Here is a 20,426-nt window from a genome sequence, read left to right as displayed (position 1 = left end):
AACATAGAATTGTGCAGGAAAGGCATCTCCATGCCTCAGCATCCCTTCCTGGTTTGTGAGAAGTTTGCCCTCCTCTAGCCCCATGGGCACTGTCACAAACCCCAGTTTGAAAGCTGACAAGGGCATCCACTTTAACAGCTCTGATTTCATTTGGATGACAAGATTCTAGTAAAATGTGACTTTTAAAATTGTCTTTGTACTAGTTATTTCCCTGGTGCTATGACTGAAAGCGGCCTCCGGAAGAAGGGATTGATTTTGGATTATAGGTTCAAAGGAACATGCTTAATGATGGGCAAGGCATGGCAACAGGAATAAGAGCAGGAAGCCAGGTGACCACATCTTTAACCACACACACACACACACACACACACACACACACACACACACACACAAAGGCAGAAAGATTAGATTGAAAGCAAGACTAGGTCCTCCCTTTTCCCCTAAGTAGTGACTTACTTCCTCCAGCAAGGGCAAGGCTCCTCCTCCTAAGGGTCCCACACCCTCCCCATACCAGGGACCCAGCGTTTAAACATGCGAGCCTGTTGGGGACATGTCTCATTCGCCGCCACAGTGTTGCCTTATGATCAGGGATCATCCATGTATTGTACATATACTTCCAGTGCTCGTACACCGGGTCTTGTTGTTGTTGTTTTGCTTGATCCACAGGGGCAGAGAGTCTTGTGGACCGATCAGGTTTATTTATGAATGCGGGAGGATGATGACTGCATCATTATCAGAGAGTGGTGCTGAAGAAGAAAGTGGTGATCTCCTACCGTGGTGGTTTGAGTAAGAACCGGGGGCCCAAGGTCCAACCCCACCGAGCATCCGAATTTTGCAGTTTGGCCGCACGGTTCTGGCTTTAGGGTCCAGGATGGAAAAAGACGGGTGTGGACTCTCTCACTCCATGGGTAAGGAAATCCACCGAGGCCAGGCATGTGTCAGGGGCGTCCCTTCACGGAGGCCCGGAGAAGCCATTATGTGAAGCTGTGAAGGTAGAGCCAGGATTTCATACGGAGACCCTAAGATGTTCAAGTTGTGAGAGTTGTAGGATACCCGCCAAGAAAAGCTGCTAACAGGAAGTTAAGCCAACCCAATAGAGGGAAGTGTGCCGCAGTCAACAAGGCTGAAAGGAGTTGGAGATCTGAAGAGCACTTTGACACCAGACATGGAGATGCAGAGTTTGCTCTTGCTTTGGTCCAGTATTTCCTCACTATGCTCTCTTTCCACCCTTTTCGAGCGGTGATGTATATTTTGTGACATTGCATGTTGGAAATATGCGACCTGTTTTTAATTTTTTTTTTTATAATCAGGGTTTACAGTTAAGAGATTGCCATGAGTCTCAGAAGAGACTTTGAAGTTCGGGTTTTTAATCAGTGTGGAGACTGATAGACTCTGAGACTTTTGAAGCTGGACGGAAGGCAGCTCTTGTTAAGATGTGGCTACAAGCCTGTGGGGGACAGGGAGTGGAATGTGGTAGTTTGAATAAAAATGGCCCTCATAGGCCCACGTATTTGAATGCATAGGCATCAGGAAGTGGTGCTATTTGAGAGGGATTAGAAGGCGTGACCTTCCTTCACTGGGGGTGGGCTTTGAGGTTTCAAAAGCCAATACTGGGCCCAGTCCTCTTGCCCTGCCTTCTACCTGCAGATTAAGCTGTAGCTCTCAGCAGCTGCCTGCAGCCATGCTCCCTACCACGATGATAATGAAAGCCAGCCCCCAATTAAATGTTTTCTTTATAAGAGTTACCTTGGTCATGGTGTCTCCTCACAGCAATAAAACAGTGACTAAGACTCCCACAGAGCACTTTGCGCAGAGTCTAAAAAGGTCTCCAGGGCCTCTGAACAGAGCTGGTATCCTTTCTGTGCTATGGCATCAAGGAGGGCACCTCTTCCTTTCCATTTCCCTAGGAAAACCCATTCCCTACTCCCAATCCACTTCTCTGCTTTCTCCTCACTCTTGTCTGGCTTTCTTACCTCAGTTCGTAGATTAGCTGTGGGGACTGGATGGGCGAGAGAGCTCTCATTCTCCTTCCTCCCATTTCTCCCCCGACCATCTATCCTGCCCTTCCATAGCTAGGCAACGGTCACGTCCTGCCCGGCACACTAACGAATGAGCAGTCCTCGCCACTTCCTCACACAGCAGGTATCAGCCTTCGCTTGGAGGAACAACACAGACATTATAGGCTGACAGTGGGACCCTGGCTTTGATGTCAGCGACATTCACGTGGGCAGATGCGACCTGTGTGGCATCTGAGTGGCCTTCACTTTCCACCCCCACATTCTCCCTTAATTTGATAAATAACATCTGCTGGTGCCGGAGGGACTTTTCTCTCCCAGGGAATTTTGGGGATGTTTTAATCAGGTGCTCCTGAAATCTGTGGTCCATGCTTAGAATGTGACTCAGAGTAGCTGTTTGGAACTTTAGTCCCATGACGGAATACATCTTTGACCAAAATATCTTCCAAAAGCATTTATGCCCCAGGCCTCCCCACACATACAGTGAATAATCATCTATTTTCTCTGCTGGGACACAATTTAGTATGGGTCCTGATGGATGACAGAGGCTCATTTTTCTCATCTTCCTCTCTACCCATTCTCCTCCCCAACACCACTCCTTAAAGGAGATTTTTTTTTTAACCTTGGTTAATCAGATCATCATCCATTCTAATTGAGAAAAGGTGTTTAAAAGTGCTTCCCCCTGCCAGCCACATCATAGTAACCCTGTGTGTGTGGGGGGGGTGTGCTTGTGGGTGTGAAGATGGAGGCAGGAGGATGCTGCTGATTGCCTGCCTCAATTGCTGCCACCTTACCTGCTGGGATAGAGTCTCTCACTGAACCTGGTGCTCACTGATTTAGCTGGCCTGGTCCTTGTGTTTCTGCCTCCCCAGAGCTGGGATCACAGGTACCCTCCACCATGCCTGGCTTTTTAAGTGGGTTCTGGGGCTTAACTTCATGTCTTCATGCCTGTGTTTTACCTGCCTGAGTCACCAGCCCAGATCCGCATGTTCATTTCATCAGCGACACGTTAATGGCGCTGCTGTTCTCTCATCCGCCCACCTAAACCGAGGAGCCAGGGCCCACACCATCCTCTTTCACCTAGCTGTGAAGGTCGTAAGCCTGAAGGGCCTTTTCAGGGCACTCCTCCATTCAGCCATTCCTGTCTTTCTTTCCAAGGCTCTGGACTTCGTAGAAACTTCCAAGCCCTGGATGTGACAAATGACTTTGTGAGTGGAAAGGCATTTACATGTCATGCATATCACAAGAGACACAGAGCCATGCTCAGGAGATCAAATGGTTTCTCCAGCTAAGAATGTAAGCATTACCCCTATTAATATCTTTCCAACAAAGGCCCTGCCCTCCCCACCCCCTGGCTCCTCTATGATCTCAGCTTATTAATGTGGCTCTCCCTCCTTCCTCCCCTCCCCTGTTAAGCTGCCCTCACCACAGACTCTCATTCCAGTCTTCTGTCTACTGTCCGTGGAACATACCTCCTTGGCAAGCATTTAATGGAAGAAGAAGAAGGAAAAAAAAAAAAAGAAAGAAAAGGAATCTCCCAGCGCCATAAATCGTAAAATCAAACAACAGAACACTCTCTCCTGGGAAATAAATTCTGAGGAGTCAAGAGGGGAAGCAAGAGGGCTGTGATTATTGTAATCCTGCTCCAGATGCACAGTGCCCTCCCCAAACAAAACCAGAATTAAATGCATTTTACCCTGTTTAAAAGGGTAATGAGGGTGCAAGTGTGTAAGAAAATGTTTCGCAAATAGTAGGTGCCCAATTAATGTTCACTTACAAACAAGTAAGTGCCAACATACGGCAGCCCTGTGAACCATTCTGGCAAGGAGGCCCAGCCTGGACAGACAAGGTGGGTTACTGTAAAATTCACAATGTAAATGATGCCCCTGTGCTGACCCTGATGTCTGCTTTACACCTTCATGCTTAAGAGCCAAATTGACCGAAGCGGCACAAGGAAACATGCAGTTGGCCTTGAGAGACCATTAGGATTCCTCAAGCGCAGACACCACACGAAGGTCACACTGTTTTCACAACACTTGAACCATTCATTGCAAGGACTGGAGACCTCCACATGTACCACACACCATGCTGAACTGGGGAACATCCTTTCTGAACACTGCAGGGAGGGCTATTGGGGTGGCTCAGTAGGTAACGGTGCTTTCCGCCAAGTTTCGTTTCTCAGAATCCCCGTGGTGGAAGGAAAGAACTGCCTCCCAAAAGTTCTCCTGCGACCTCATGTATGTTGCGTGGCACTCATGCCCGTATCAATGAATAAATAAATGTCAATATAAAACTGGAGTGAGCACAAACCTCTTCTTAACTGCCAAGGCCAAAAAAGAAAAACAAAATCCATAGAGTATCAACTTTGTAGAAAAGACATTTTGGAGCCAAAAGCCCAAAAGAGGATCGACAAGAAGAGCCCCCTCCTTCTTAGCTAATGGGAGGTCAGTGCCAAAGTCATGCATTCTGTGGGTTTCAGGTGAGGCATCCCAGAAATGGGAACAGATGGGTTGGCTCAACCTGTCTGCCAGGAGTCCTGGGAAAATCAAATGACTTGTGAGAAAGCTCTTTGCTGAATGGAAGCCTAAACCCAGGGGCTGGCAGCAGTGGTGAAGGACGATGGGGAAGGTGAGGGCCAGGGAAAGAGAGGCTTTGCGTTGCCCTGGAAGAGTGCTCCTTGTCAAAGTGGCCCCAGGTAACAGGAGTGAGAATGACAGGATGTCTCAGGTCCTGTACCTGAGACGTTACAATCGTTAGCTGTGCTGCATGTGCGCCCCGGGGCTACCAGCCACTGGCTAAGTAAGCCCATATTGACCCTTCGCCTCCTGGCTTCCTTATATTTCGGATGGACCAACATGTTACGCCTCATGGCGAAGCCAGCAGAATTTAAGGAGAGCTGAGGATGTCCACACAAAGGTGCCGCACAGATGTAGGCTCAGCCCCAAAGTACTTGTGTCCTTCAAAGGGACTATTCTTCTTCCTTGGGTCCTTTAAGGTTCTCTGTTTGTCTTGATTTCTGCCTCATTGCTTATGTGTCACCTGAATCCCTCCTCCCCCTGCCTCCCAAGCACTTCAGAAGCCTCATTCTGCTGCACGCTGGAGAGCAGAAGGCTCTGCAGGCAAAGGTCAGGGAGGACCGGAAGGACCATCGGGTGAGTGTGGTGGCTGCTGGCCCTTTGCTGCATGCCAGCTCCAAATCCCGGGCTCCAACGCCTCCTGGTAGCTCCCCAATGACACATTAAGCAAAATAAATAAATAAATGATAGATAAAATGCCCCTGCACAGATCCTATAGAAAGTGTCACGCCCACTTACACATCCTGGACATGAAATCATACCCAAACCTCCAGGATCTTGGGACTCTAGGGTCCACATGAGACTTAGATATCACCTATCCCAGAGTCTAACCAGGGTCCCTGAGCCTCCTAAGCCCTGCCAAACAACAGTAGGGCTCTAGGGGTATTACGGCACTCTCTTCCGAGGGTCTCTATCAGGCATTGCCTTCTGCCGGAGAGCTGAGGAGGTTCTGTAAAGGCAACCCCCCCCCCCCCCGTGACTGTTAATGTTCTCTAAAAGAAGCAAAAGAAGCAGGCTGTGGGGAGGGTCAGTGAGTCCTGCCCTTCCCTCCTACCCTTCCAACTGTATGCAATCCTACCCCAGCTGCTCTTGGGGAATGCTAGACAGGAACATAGAACATGGGGGTTCACTGAAGTGAGGCATCTGTATAGTTACAGAGAAGTAAGTAGGTACCCATGCTGGGCAGCGATATTTGGTGGGGCAGCTGTTTGGGGACTGGCCATGCTCCTGCAAGCAACCTTTCACTCGGGTTTCTGTAGGTAAGCCCAAGGAACACATGGACTCCCAAGCTGTGCTTGCGTGGACTCATTTCTTCAGGTCTCTCCTTGATGCCCTATCTGGCATGAATCAATTTTCAGCCACCTCTCGCCGGGACAAGTCATCACTCCAATTTAAAAGTCACTCATAATGCATAGGAGCCTGCCTCTGGTGCGATCAGGCAGACAACTGCTCAGATGTACTCGCTCTGGGTAGAGTTATGTCAACTCAATGTGACTTCTCAGCCTAGCGGCCACCTATATGTTGTGATTAATAGGTTTCACCTTTAAAGCAGCCTTAAGTTTTTTTTCTATAGGTTAAGCTATGGCAAGTGAATTTCGTCTAAAAAAGGACTTCCAGAGAGGAAAAATAATGAAGACTTCCTCAGAGGCAACAAGATAGGGAATGCGCCCTCATTTTACAGTGAGGACAGAGTGGCAGGAGATCTGTCTTTCCCAAATCCATGGGAGTATTCTGGCTGAACCCCAGCCTGGAGTTTTGCTTCCTGCTCTACCCTGGCCTTTCTTCAACTCCCTGCCGACTCTGAAGTAGTAGGGAGTGGTGGAGTCTCCTTGGGTCTGTGTCGGACATGCTGTCTGTGGTCAGCAGGGAGAGCAGCACATCTGTACCCACAGCAGCCTGCAGAGATGGATCCCTTAACCTTTTAGGGACCTTGACTCAGGTAAAACCAGACCCTTGACTTTGTCACGGAAAGGAAGTTCCGGTGAGCCAGTGTGAAGGTGAGAGTTAAAAGAAAGAAAGACACTAGGGAAGAAAGCACAGGTGTGGTCTTCTCATGGAAAGTCACCAAATTAAGTCTCTTAGCACTGGTCATATACATCATTTTGGTAGCTCTCAAGTTATATTGCAAAAGGCTGCTAAGAGTCTCCTCTCTTCCCCATTTTATTTTCTCTTTCTCTCTTGGGTAAGTGAGAAGTAGAGTGTCCCCAAAATGCCTTGGATGGGGTTACAATCTCATGAAATGAAGCCAGTAGCAACTGTACAAGGATTAGGGTGTATAACTGTGAAAGGGAGGTTCTGGTGAGATGCCTGAGAAATTGCAAGTCTTCATGTGGGGAGAGAGAAAGGCCTGAGGCAAATGTTAACTATATTGGGATTCTTGAGTCTCAGCTGGGTGTGTCCCTGTGTCCCTGTCATTTTTCCCTGCCTTTCTGCCCTGCCTCAGTCACCCCCAAACACGTCCGGCTTTTTAAATTTAAGTGAAATTTAACTTACACTCATATTAAAGTTAAATAAAACCTAATCAGTTTCCCCTGACGTACCAGGCCTGCTTCACGTGCTGTTCGGTTACGTGTAGCTAGTGAGGCTACATGCTGGTCAGCACAGGTGAGGCACTCTTCCCCATTGCAGAGAACCCTACTTTAGACGAGCTCACTCTTCTAAAGAGGGTTCCCCAAACTGGGACGGAGCAGGATATGGAGGCATTCCCCTGTCACCTGACCTGCGGTTTGTGGCTTATCAAGATCCTGGGACCAGACCATTTCCGAGGCAAATATAATACCCTCTCCCAATACACACAACCAGAGGGAGAGAGCCTGAGAGAAAGGCCACCTGCTGAAATGGCCAGCTCCTCCCCTTCCTGGCCCTGTGATTGCCAGGATCAAAAGTTCTACCTGACTATTCATGAATTTCTTTGTCACAAGAGAAAGAGTTGTAAAGGGAGAGGCAGGAGAAGGAGGTCCCTGACTAGCTGTGTTTTATTTCTTCACAGCTGTGTGCCTCTGTGAGCAGCTCTCCCCCTCGGCAAGGCTCCCCATCCTTTGAAAGTTTAACTCTCTGTGCTACCCAGCATCCATTCAGGCCTTGGGAAAGTGTCTTATCTTTCCTGGGTGAAGCGTTTAAGGGCAGTTGCTCTTAGAGCTGTAGTGGAGCTCCCACGGGAAATCAGCTTGGCCGACCCCAAAGTGAGTCGTCTTAAGGGGCAGACAGGCTCCTCTGAAGAGATTCTCCTGCAGCCGTGGGGATAGCAGGGTGCTGTGTTCCACTCAAGGATCCAGCAGAGGGAGGTGTTGCATAGAGGCGGTGTCCTTTGAGCCAGGCATTGATAGTGTGTCGACGCGGAGGGGAAGAAACGTGTCTTTTCATCCTTGCAGGACCCCCAAATACACCCTCCATTCACGGCAACTCGGCGAGTCCCAGCTAAAAGTCTCCAGACTGGTGCAGGAAAGCCCCTTGCGATCTTCCTGTGCATTTAGCCTAATGAATTTTCCCTTCCCACTTTCCAATGACAAGACTATTTTCTCAGGTGCCGTATTTAGCAGCTGTCAGAAATTGGAATCTGGCAAGATCAACAGTTTTAAAAATGGCTCCGTAACCCAGATGGGTTTTCCCCTTCCCCGACGCCCTCCCTCTCCTTTCCCAGACACCAAGAACTGAGACCACCTGCAAAGGAACAAAAAAAAAAAGGTATTTCTGCTTTTCTTCACCAACACACCCCTTTCTCTCTTTCTCTTCTCACGTTGACAATGATGTTCAAAATCTTTCTCTTCAAACACGGATTGGCAGTCCACAATCTCTCACCATCTTCTGAGAGTGAGGCTTGCCCAGCCTGGCAGGAAAAAAGGTTCATTAGAATTTCCGACTTCTGTGATTTCTCCCCTCCTGTTTCCTACTGAAAGGGGTTTGGGGGTGTGGGGTGGAGCATGGGAGCGAAAGAGCCAGAGAAAGCCCCTGCTGTGAGCATCCTTGTGAAATTAGTGGGGAAGACAGAGGGGCATCCTTCACAACATCATAGTGAGACCATGGACGAGCTCCCGTACCTTGTAAAGTTCCCCCTTGAAGGTGCAGGAACTCCTGATTTAAAAGGCAAGCGTGCATCTCTTTTTACCAGCATTCCCAGGTGCCTGCCTTTCTCCTGGGCAGAGAGGAGAGGGTGGGGAAGGGCTAAGGGCAGAGGCCTTTGAAGTCACCGCTTCCGTGGAAACCAGAGGCACCTGCCCCGCTTCCTTCTGTGGTACCATGTGTGACAGTTCGGTGTCTGTCTCACAGCAAGCAAAGAAAACAGGAGGTGGAGGTTGGTGGGGGACAGGGGACAGACCCCCAAGAGCGGTTCTCCCTGATGAATAGAGAAAGGTGCAAGAACTGGGGGGATTGTCAAGCAAAACACAGTATATTTGCTTCGGTCTATCTTGGTGGGGATTTTCAAAATAGTCTCTGAAGCTTAGAAGTGTTTGGAGAATGCACCCACAGAAACAAATAATCACAGTGTTTATTACTAGATCCAGGGTAAAAGAGGAGAAGCATCCCAGGTTTGAGGCCAAACCGGTTCAAATCTCATCAGCTTCACTTGAAATAACCAGGAGCAGCTTAACTCGATCCACCTTCTCATCTCAGAAATACTAGTTGTGTGAGTTGTATGAGTCACTCTTCTTGTTGCTGTGACAGAATACCAGACCAGAGCAACTTAAGAAAAGATTTTATTTGAGCTCCTAGATCAAGGGGACACAGTCCATCATGGCCGGTTTGGGGTTGGGGAGGAATCATGGCAACCGGAGTTTGAAGCACCTGTAGCATAATTTCATTAGCAAAGTACACAGGCAGGAAGCACAGAGGGCTGGATGCTGGTACCTCAGCCCACTTTCTCCCTTTTATTCAGCCTGACACCCCAGCCCTTAGAATGGTGCCACCTGCATCCCTGGTGGATCTTCCTACCCCAATTTCCCAATCTGGAAATCCCTCACAGATAGGCCTAGAGATTTGTTTCCATGGTGATTTGAAATCCTGTCAATATGACAATACGGACCGTCATGCTACTTTCATAAGTTCAGTAGAAGGAACAGATGGCCCAGCTCAGAGTGATGTGGCTGGAGTGTGGCAAGCACTCAGGGTATGTCACCTGATGCCACGACTTTGCTCATGAAACTGTGCTACAGAATTCCTCTGAGTTTCCAGGGATCAAGGCATTCTGGGTAGGTTTTTGTTAACTTGGTGCAATCTAGAATTTTCTGGAAACAACTTCAGTTGAGAACGTTCCTCTACCCATACTGCCCCGTATGCAAGTCCATAGGGTCTTCTCCTAACTAATGATCAGGAGAATCACCAATGTGGGTGGTGGAACTCCAGGTGCATGGGTGACATAAGAAATCAGGCTAACATCACCCCTACGTTCTAGTGTCTTTGGTACTGGAAGGTACTCTGCAAGCTAAGGAAACAGAAACAGAAACGCCAACTCAGCTGCAAACACGTTGATCTACAATGCTGTCCTGCCTGCAAGATAGGCTAGGGAAATGGCGGCCCAAAGCTTGTGGGGTAGCCAACCCATATCTGATTTGACTTTAGGCCCACTCCGCAAGACGGAACCCTGAATGTGACACTGCCTGGGTGACCAAGAACCAGAGACTAGCTTGGGTATGGACCTGGTGTAACACCAAACATTGCTGTTCTAAAAGAAAACCATAACAATAAAATGGTCCCTAATAATGTTATGTTGTACTCATAGATGAGTGTCTTGCTCAGCCATCTTCAGCCTGCAGCAGATGGAGACACATACAGAGATCTACAGTCACACATTACACAGAGAGTGGGTTAAAGACCTTGGAACACAGCCCTAAATGGCAATTCTTTATCAAATCCCTCTCCTCGGGGCTCAGGGAACCCTTAGGAAGAGGAAGCAGAAATAGTGTGAAAAACCAACAAAATAAGGCCCTCTAAATCAACATGATCAAAGCTCATACGAACTCACAGAGACTGAGGCAGCACACACAGGCCTGCATGGGTCTGAACCAGACCTTCTGTATGTATATAGTATGGCTTCCAGTTCCGTATTTTTATGAGATCCCTGAATGTGCAAATGAGTGTGTCTCTGACTCTTGCACCTTCTCTTGGATTCTTTTCCTTCTGCTTGTTTGTCTTTGCCCAAGTCCAATGCGTTAACTTTTGTTGTATCTTACTATGTTTTATTATTATCCCTTAGAAGCCTGTTTGTTTTCTCCTAATAGACAGAAAGGGAGTGCATCCAGATGGGAGGGTAGTCTGGGAGGAACTGGGAGGGGTAGAGGAAGGGGAAACTATAATCAGGATTATTATAAGAGAAAAGAGAAATCTATTTTCAAGAACAGGAAAAGAGAAATGAGGCTGAGCCAGTCATAGAGGGCAAGCCAATAAGCCACATCATTCCACAACCTCTCTTTCAGTTCCTGCCTCCAGGTTCCCTGCTTGAGTTCCTGCCCTGTCCTCCCTTCATGATAGACTGTAAGCTGTAGCTATAATAAGCCTTTCCCCACCTCAGGTTAGTTTGGATTATGGTCTTTATCGCAGGAAGAAATGTCGTGGAGGACTCTGGGTACGATGAGAGGTGTATTTTTGGGAGCTCAGCATCCTCCATGACATTTCCATACGGGCCAATCTCAGGTCCCTGGCATTAGGACGTTAATCGTGAGCATCACTTAGAGAAACAGAGGATTGTCTTACCTTGTGTCTTAGGAGAAAGGAAGCTCACTATTTTCATGTTGAGGGATCTCGGATGGATTAGCAGATAACCATGATTTATTCCCCAATTATCAGATATGGCTGGGTAGTGTCAGCAACCCCCAGAAAGCAGGCTGTGTTATTTCTGATCGGTTTTGTACATTTTTATTTAGTACCTCCTGAGTACCAGGCTGTGTACCAGACTCTGGAGACTGCCAACCTGACTGGACACAAGTCTGCCTGCAGCCTCACCAGGGTACAGGGAAGACCAGTGACACAGGCTGGTGAGTGCCAGGCCAGGTGCACACAGGCACCGTGAAGATGGGTGATGCAGGTAGGGGTGAAGCGATTCTTCAGAAACCACAAATCCAAGCCTTGAAATGGGTCCCGGGGACGGACAGACTCAGGCAAACCTGAAGCCATTACAGGTTGAGCAAGTGCCACAGTTCCAGGCAGGAACCATGAGGAATTGTAGCCATCAGTGAGGGAGGATGGAACTAATTCCAAAGACTGCATTCACTCTCTTCCCCCCATGACAGACCCACAGGCATCTGGGAAACTCCAGTCCCAGACCCTTAACATGGAAACAAAGGCCAAGTGGTCAAGTCTGGGGTTCTCTCCAGACACAGGTAATGCAGACCCTTTGATCCGTCTATCAGACCTCCCTCAAAAGCCCTGAAACCTGTAACCTGTCTTCACCAGCCAATGTCACACTAGAAACCAATGTGTTCATGATGAGGACTGCTTAATTTTAAAAGCTGAATGACAACATTTAAAGAAGAAAGTTGAGGAAGTGGGGTAAGGTGGGGCAGCTGAAAATAGGGCTCAGCCTTTAAAAATGCTTCCTGCTCTTCCAGAGAATCTGGGTTCAGTTCCCCAGCACCATATCTCACAATAGCCAATAGCCTGTAACTCCAGCTCTGGGGAGACCCAGCATCCCACTCTGGCCTCCTCAAGCACCTGCACTATCACACACACACACACACACACACACACACAGACACACAGACACACACACACACACACACACAGACCGATGAGCATGTAACTAAAAAAAAAAAATAATAATAAGCCTTTTAAAAAATATTTGGACAGTGGCATGGCTCAGTGGGAAAGGTACTGCTAAGCCTGACGAACCAGAGTTTAATTTCTAGAACCCATACAATGGAAGGAGGAAAGCACTCCTCTCTCTCTCTTTCTCTCTCCCCCCTCCCTCCTTCCTTCCCTCCCTCCCCATGCATGAAATGGGTAAATACAAATGAAATACTAAATCCACAACTCATATTGGAATGGGAGAAACTGACTCCCACTGAACTCTCTTCCCCGAAACAGCAACTGCAATATCAGTGCTGATCACAGGCTGGCTGACCAAGCAACAGACAGACCTGGGGTCAGCTCAGTCAGGTAGGACTTCTAAGGTTCCAAGAAACCCGCGTGCACAGCAGTGCTTCCAGTAAGGTATTCACGTTTTGAATGTGACAGAAATTTCGACTTTTGTTTATTTTAGCTTTTTCTCGTTGAAGCAGAGGATAATTCTCATTGAAATGAAATTTACAGGGGATGGAGGGCTGGGTTGTAACTCGGCTGACAGAGTACCTGGCTGGTGTGTATGAAGCCTTGGTTTCAATCTCCATCTCCGTTACTCCAAAAAAGATGGGTGCATATCAATAACTCTTATTTAGATGGAGTCAGAAAGACCCACGGTTCAAGGTCACCTGCTGCTGTATACTGTTCATGAGGTCAGCCTGGGATATAGGAGATCCTGTCTTGATATAGGGGAGAGGGAAGGGAAGAGAATATAAAGCGGAGTAGAGAGAGGAGGAAGAGAGAATACATGACACAGTGCAGCCCTGAATAGATTATCTAGCAAATAATTAGTATTTACTGCACCAGGTACGTTAACTCAGTCCCCAAACAGTCCTGTCTGGCAGCCTCGTGTACTATTCCTGCTCATACCATGCAGGTGACAAAGGTAAGACACAGAGAACTTAGAGGACCAGTGGGTAGGTGACAGAGTTGGGATTCCAGCCTGTGGGTCTGGCTCCAGAGCCTCCCCTAACCGCCTCCCCGTGTAGCTACATGGAGAAAACAGATGGGTCCTAGATTTAACCCAAGTAGAGCATGGAGATCTCCTCACTCCATATGGAGATCCACAGGCACATGCCGGGAAGCTTATGGCTCCATCAGCCCGTTCTGAGGTCACAGGGCTGAGATCCTAGCTAGCAAAGGTCATACTAAGTCGGCCGTCCATCCTCTCTTTTCCTGAAAGAAGTAGTGGAGCACCATTTGATTTGACTCCATTTTCAAAATCTGAGTTCTTAAGAGAATAGGATTTAGGACAGGAACACGGTACCTGGCCGATAAGGGCTTGGATGCCGGGCATGGATGTAGACCCAGGTAGAAAGGCTGTATCCTGGATACGGAACAGGGTTTGGAAAAGGAAGTGGAGGAAGGGCTTCCTTTATGAGGAAGCCAGAGTTAGGCTAATAGTAGTTGGTGCCTACAGTTAAGTGCCTTCAAGGTCAAGCGAGATTCTGGTTAGCAGTTTTCTGGTCCCTCAGCACATCGGAGACACAGCAGGTTAACCTCCTGCCCAAAGCATTGCGTGATTACACTTGCAGGGCAGCTCAGGAGGACAGTCTGATATGAAGCTGTCAGGGCTCCCCATGGGGCGACACTTAGGGTTTCGGTTTCCATCTTAATGAAACATTTTTTGCAAATTTCACAATTGCAGAGCAAACAAAACCATGAGTCATGCCTCACAATTTCCCGGTGAATTTACTGTGTGCTTATGTCCAAGGACAAGGGGACCTTAGTGGGACTGTTTTGACCTGACACGCACACGATAGGGGGGGAATAATGCAACATCCCCTCCCCCACATCTTAGGTTTGACCCCAGAATCCCAAAGAGACTCGGTAGTACTTGACTATGAGTTTTCCCATGTCCACACAGGCACTGATGCATCTGTCTTTCTCTCTGTGTGTCTATATGTGTACATATGTATGTGTGTATATTCGTGCAGGTCCATATGTGTGGATGTGTGAGGTGGCCCAACGTCTGGTGTCGTTCTTTAGGTATGCCTCATTTTGAGGCTGGGTCTCTCCGTGATCTGAAACTTGCCCCGCAGGCTAAATTAATCAGTCGGTTAGCTCCAGGGTCAGCTCTTGTTTCCACGCCCCCCCTCCAACCCCAACCAACACTGAGATTACAAGCCAGGGTCACCACATGTGGCTTTTTCACATGGATTCTGGGTGTTGAACTCGGGTCCTTGTGCTTACAGAACAAGCTGCCTGAGCCATCTTCCCGAGCCCTTGCTGTCTGTCATCTGTCTGTCTGTTTGTTTGTTTTTCACCTCTGAACCATATTTCTGTTCTCTGCCATTGCATAAAATGAATTCTTCCAGGCCAATCATATATATATATATTTTTTTGTATTTATTATTTTGTATATATATATATATATATATATATTTATTTATTTATTTAAGATTTTATTTTTGTGAATGGAGTGGTGAGAGTATGTGTAGAACCTTTCAAGATCCTGACATTTAAAAGACTCAGAGAGTCTCCATTTTCCGGTGGAAGAAATGGAGAGAAGCCAGGCTGTGACACAGCAGCAGCAGTGAGTTGCGACCCAACAGGCAATTGGTTAACAACAGCCAGAGGGACCAGGAATCCATGGCTAAGTGCAGAAGTGCAAGCTGCCGAGATTGATGTCACCAGGCCTACAGTACCCAAACAGGTCTTACCAGGCTTAGGGACTGTGTTCTTTTCTCAAGATTTTGATTTTTTTTCCTTTTAAAATATAGGCTCATTAACCTTGAAAACGTGTTCATACAAATTTAACCTCTGTCCATGTGTTAACACAAAAAGAGAGTCTCAGCTCGTCTCTACACAGTTGCTTTGCTGCAATTGATTCCACTCAGGCCTTTTGAAATGGTCCCTGTTTTCAGTTCTTATCAGCAGTCAGGCCACTAAGCCGTAAGATAAAGGTCATGGTTTCCCCTATCTTACACCATCACATCATCATTTTACACTCTCCCTGAGGTGCCCTTGTAGAACAGAAACCGGATTCAAGGGGCCACCTCTCCACAGAGACCAGTTCTGTAAAGAGCGGCCTGAAAGTAGTTGTTTTGTTGCCTGCTGAAGAAGGTGCTGGAATGAAACTTTGTATAATGACTGTCCGGTGTCATCCTCCAAGCCCCCTACAGTACCAAGGAGAATCTTGTCCATTTTAGTGGAGGACATGTTATCCAGTTCTCCAAGTCAAAAAGACGGGGGATGGGTTTTTTGTTCATTTGGTGGGCTTATTGCTTTGTTTTGTCTTTTGTGGGTTTTTTAATTTTTCTTGTCGGTTTGGGGATTTTTCTGCTTTCTTTCCTTTCTTCTTTCTTTCTTTCTTTCTTTCTTTCTTTCTTTCTTTCTTTCTTCTTTCTTTCTTTCTTTCTTTCTTTCTTTCCTTTCTTCCTTCCTTTTTTCCTTGTTTTTTGTTTTGTTTTTCAGATGGGTTCTCATGTAGGCCACGTTGGCCTCCAATTTCCTAAAATGGCTGAAGGTGACCTTGAACTCCCCCCAACCCTCCCTGACTCTGCATCCTACATGCCAGCCTTCTCCAGATGTACCACCATGCCCAGGTTTTGTTTTTGTTCTTGTTTTGTTTTGTTTTTGTTTTTTGTTTTTTGAGAATCTTGTCAGGCAGTCCAAACTGGCCTCAAACTCACTATGTATATATAGGCTGATATTCAGAGCAATCTTCCTGATCTAACCTGCCAAGCTCTGGGGTTACAGGCTTACATGGCCATGCCTGGCTCCCGGGACTTTTAAAAAGCCCTGGGGAGGAAGGTTACACTCAGGGGATTTTCCTTCCGCACTTCTATTCTTGCTATGAAACAATTTGAACAACCTACACTATGAGGAGTTCTCAGTGGCTCCCAAGTACAGGCTGCCTTCCCCAGGCAGCCAAAGCTACTGAATGCCAATCCAATTGAATCACCTCTGCTTTGCAAACCCTCTCACTGGCTGCGGAGTGGTTAAGCTCAGTGGTTAAGCCCTTGCTGCCAAGTGTCAGCACTGGACAGAGTTCGGATTCCAGAGCCCGTATACATGGCAGGTGTAAAACTGGCATACATCCTGCTTGTAACTCCAGCCTCTGACGGTAGAAGCAGTGGATCCCAGCACTAAGCTGGCTATCGAGACTAGCCCTTCTGGAGATCTCTGGGTTTGCCTGGAGAAACTATCAATCCAAAGAAGGTAGAAGAACTATCAAGGACAATTCCTGATATTAACTTCCAATCTACACATATGTGTTCCCATGCAAAAATATGAATGCACATACATGCAAGCAGGCAAACACACACACACACTCTTCACGCACACAGTCTTCATGAATCCACCCATGCCAAGAAGAGACCTCCTGATTGCCACTGTTTACTTCTCCACTCTGCCCTACCTCCCTAGCCAAGTTCACTATCTTCCAGGCATAGGTGTTGACTTCCTTCTTCCTGCCACAGGGCCTTTTCATGCTCAGTCCCTCCCCCTGAAGGTCCCAACCCATAATATACCTTTTCCCTTTCTCTTGCTTAAAGTGTCCCTTCCTTGTAGACCCTTCTGGATAACCAGATGAAGCCATCCGCAGGGCATCCCAGAATGCACTGTACCACCCCTCCACTGAACTGATCAGCGTTGGGTATGGGCAATCATTCATCTCACTGTTTTGTGCAAGGCTCACCTGCTGCCCAGAGGAAGATGTTTTACTTAGGGTGATGCTGAAAAGGCTGCTATCCTACCAATGTACCCATATGTCAGCATCCAACAAATGAAAAGGGCCACATCAATGTTCATTCCACCTCTGGGACAATTAATCACAAAACCAGGACACTCATCGACTGAGTTTCAAGGTCATGGGCCAGTTCCCAGGAGCGTGTTCATATTCTGACGTTGCTCAGCTGGAGAAGACAAGGTGTGACACGTTACAGGAACCTATTTGCCATGCTGGGCTCTGCTCTCCCTGGCAGGTTTAATGGCCACAGCTGTCATTCACTAAATGCTAGGTTCTTGCCAGTGTGTGAAGAGATTTTCACACAACTTTAGACTGCCCACGTGATCTGGCTCAGCTAAGGTTAGACCCTGGTCCTGCTCTGTGTACCTGCAGAGGCTCTGCCTCATTCCCACTAAAAGCACCTGGCCTCTGATCTCATCTCTGGTTCCCTCCTCCCTTACAACTGGGCTCCATCTCTACAGACCTCCATAGGACACACAGACCTGGAAGTTCATTGGGTCATCTTGGTTTTCTCAGCCCTTTAACTGAAATCCTTTCTCCCTGAAGCCACAGCTCGTCCCATCCCCTGCTTCCATGTCATTTCTCCCCTCAACTTCTCTGACTTCCAGCCACCGTTCCTGACTGCTTTGAGGTTCTTTGTCATGAATTACCACTCACCACGCTGTTGAGGAACTGCCTGTTCATACCCTGCCCTCTTTGCCCACTGGAGCCCCAGAACCTGCTGAGGCAGAGGTTTCTGCCTTCTCTGTCCACTGCTGTAGTCCTACTTCCAGGCGCAAAGGTGGACATATTAATTCTCTTTTATCCCCCACAGCAACCCTAAGAGATATACATCCACCCCCAACTTCTTCCTTGCCAGGAGCCTGCCCGGCTGTTGCTTCCCTACTCCCTCTACCCAAAAGGAGAAAAAGAACCCAAAAATTTAGGCTTCTGGCCACCCCAAGAGCTGAGAAGCTTGCTCTGAAACAGGCGTCCTGCTTTCCATGTCCCACGCCATCAGCCAACAGTAGGTTTCCTTATGTGTCAGGACTCCATCTGCTCTTTGTTTTACAAACTTTTGCTGAAAATAGAGGCCCCAGGGCATCGAGAGACTGCTCAGTTCTCACAACTGACTCAGAAGCCATGTCTGCCCCTCAGCGATCATTTCCCGTTCCTTCTGCTCAACTGTTTTCTCGCTCATTTATTAATATTTTTTTTTCTGACCTCGTAGATTCTGTTGCCATTCCAAGCGTGGGCAGCGAAGAAAACAGCATTTTAATCACGCATTCCTGGCCAGAGCTGAGAGACAGTCACACTTTTTCTGGCCCCGGCCTTCAAGGCGCAGCTTGCTCTAAATAAGAGAACACATCTGCGTAAGACAGGCAAGGGCTAGGTCTGCACACGGGACAGTTCTAGGCCCTGAGATGCCCATGGAGTTGACCACTGTTCATTCTGGAAGACACTTCTCTGGCTTCCAGGGCTGCCATTAGCTTTGCTTCACAGTCTGCTTCTGTGGATGATCTTGCTGTAGACTTTGCATAAGCTCCCCCCCCCAGAGTGCCCTAGTCAACTGCCCCCCTTCCTATCCTTTTCATCTCTTGCACTAACTGACAGCTCTGTCTTTGTTTCTGAGACAAGGTCTCATGGATCCCAGGCTGGCCTCTAACTCCTGATGCCTTGCCTCTACCTCCCAGGTGCTGGGATCATACACACTGGATTTCTACATTCCAGGGATCCACAACAGAGCCTCCTCCCTGGTAGGCAAGCACTCTGGCCAACTGGGCTTCGTTCTTGGGACCTCTGTCCTTTTCAAGCGTGCCTCTTGCGTTCAGAATGACCAGTTTCTTCTTCTTCCCTCTCAAACGACTGTGCTTGGCAGCTCCTTCTTCTCTCTGAGTCTGTCCTTAACCATCTGCAGATGTCACACAGCCTGGTGCCTGCACCTCCTCCTGGGAATCCAGAGGGGAAGAAGAAACAGTAGAGCAGAAACCCAAGGTTGGTTCAGCAAGACGGAGCAGGGCACACTTTCACCACTGTTATGATCTTGCCTCTGCCGATGAGTGCCACAGCTGGCTGAGGGCCTCTTGCATGAGCACCTACCAGGGGTCACATCCCTGAAAAAAAGACTCCTGGCACCCATCAGCTGCCAATAGCTCCTCAGCAATGACTGGTACTTTGTGAGCCCTTCCCTCTCTGAGCTGGAGTTTGGGTTGGCTAGATCTTATGCAGGTCTTACACCTGCGGTCACGGCTGGTATCAGTTCTTACATGGACCAGCTTGTTGTGTCTGGGAAACGCTGGAAAGCATCCATTCTCCACAGCCTCCAGCTCTCCTCTCCCATCATTATCTCTGAGCTTGGGAGGAGAGGGTGTGACACAGATGATATGCTCTGGTCTGTGATTCTAAGAGATTTTTCCTTTGACTGTTCAAGATTTCACAGATTTCAAGAATTCCCTGGACACATTGCAAATATTCTCGGGCAATGTTGCTGTTTACTGAATGGAAATAAATTTGAAATAATTCAGTTCTCCCATTGGAATTCCCATGGCACTTTATGAAATGTTGACAGAGCTGGATAAGGAAGGACTAAGAACAAGATAGAACCTTGTCTGTCTACTAACCAGCTGATTGATTTCAGGGAAATCACTTGGCCTTTCTCATCTTTCAGTATCTACATACACTAAATAGATAGGATTTCAGCTGCTGCTCCCATGTCACGGGAGTTGCTATCAGTGTGTTTAGCAATCAATAAATGCTTAACATTTAGCAGCCTTTCCAAAAACATGGATGGAGCTGAGACATTCCCAGTTAAACTTCAGTCAGGCATTATGGTGGGACGACCTTGTGTCTACACAGCAAAATTCTTTACATTCTTCAAGGTCCAAGTCAAAGGCAAGTTGACCCTTGAAGTGGTTCGCCATACTTTCAACTGCAAGATAGAAAAGATCCAAGGAGATTGGGTAATACCTGAAACCCAGAGCCATACCTAGGAAATGAAGCCCACTGCAGCAGTGTCCATAAGAACGGCCATTCAGACAGCAGTGCAGAAAAAGAACAGAAGAGGAAGCAAACCGAAAGCCCAGAGTTAAAGAATCTGAGATTCGGGGGACAGGATGGAGCAGATAGGAGATCTGAGAGACAGGCCTGGGAGTTTCCCTGGAAGAAGTAGTGATGGTAATCAAGGAGCAAGCAGATAAGGACAGACTCACGCTCTGACTATCTGGAATGTTCCCATGCAACTGAGTCATGCTGGTGGAAACCATCCCACCCTTTCTCAAATCCCACGGCAGTGAGCGCTTTCCGGGCCACTGCCCAAGCTGATCATCTTGATGGCTCCCCTCCCCCACCAGAATGGAAACCTAAAAGACGAGATTGAAGTCACGCTTGTTTTCT

The sequence above is a fragment of the Meriones unguiculatus genome, chromosome 16, assembly GCF_030254825.1.
Source record: "Meriones unguiculatus strain TT.TT164.6M chromosome 16, Bangor_MerUng_6.1, whole genome shotgun sequence".
Lineage (NCBI taxonomy): Eukaryota > Metazoa > Chordata > Mammalia > Rodentia > Muridae > Meriones > Meriones unguiculatus.
Note: the sequence above shows the minus strand (reverse complement) of the source record.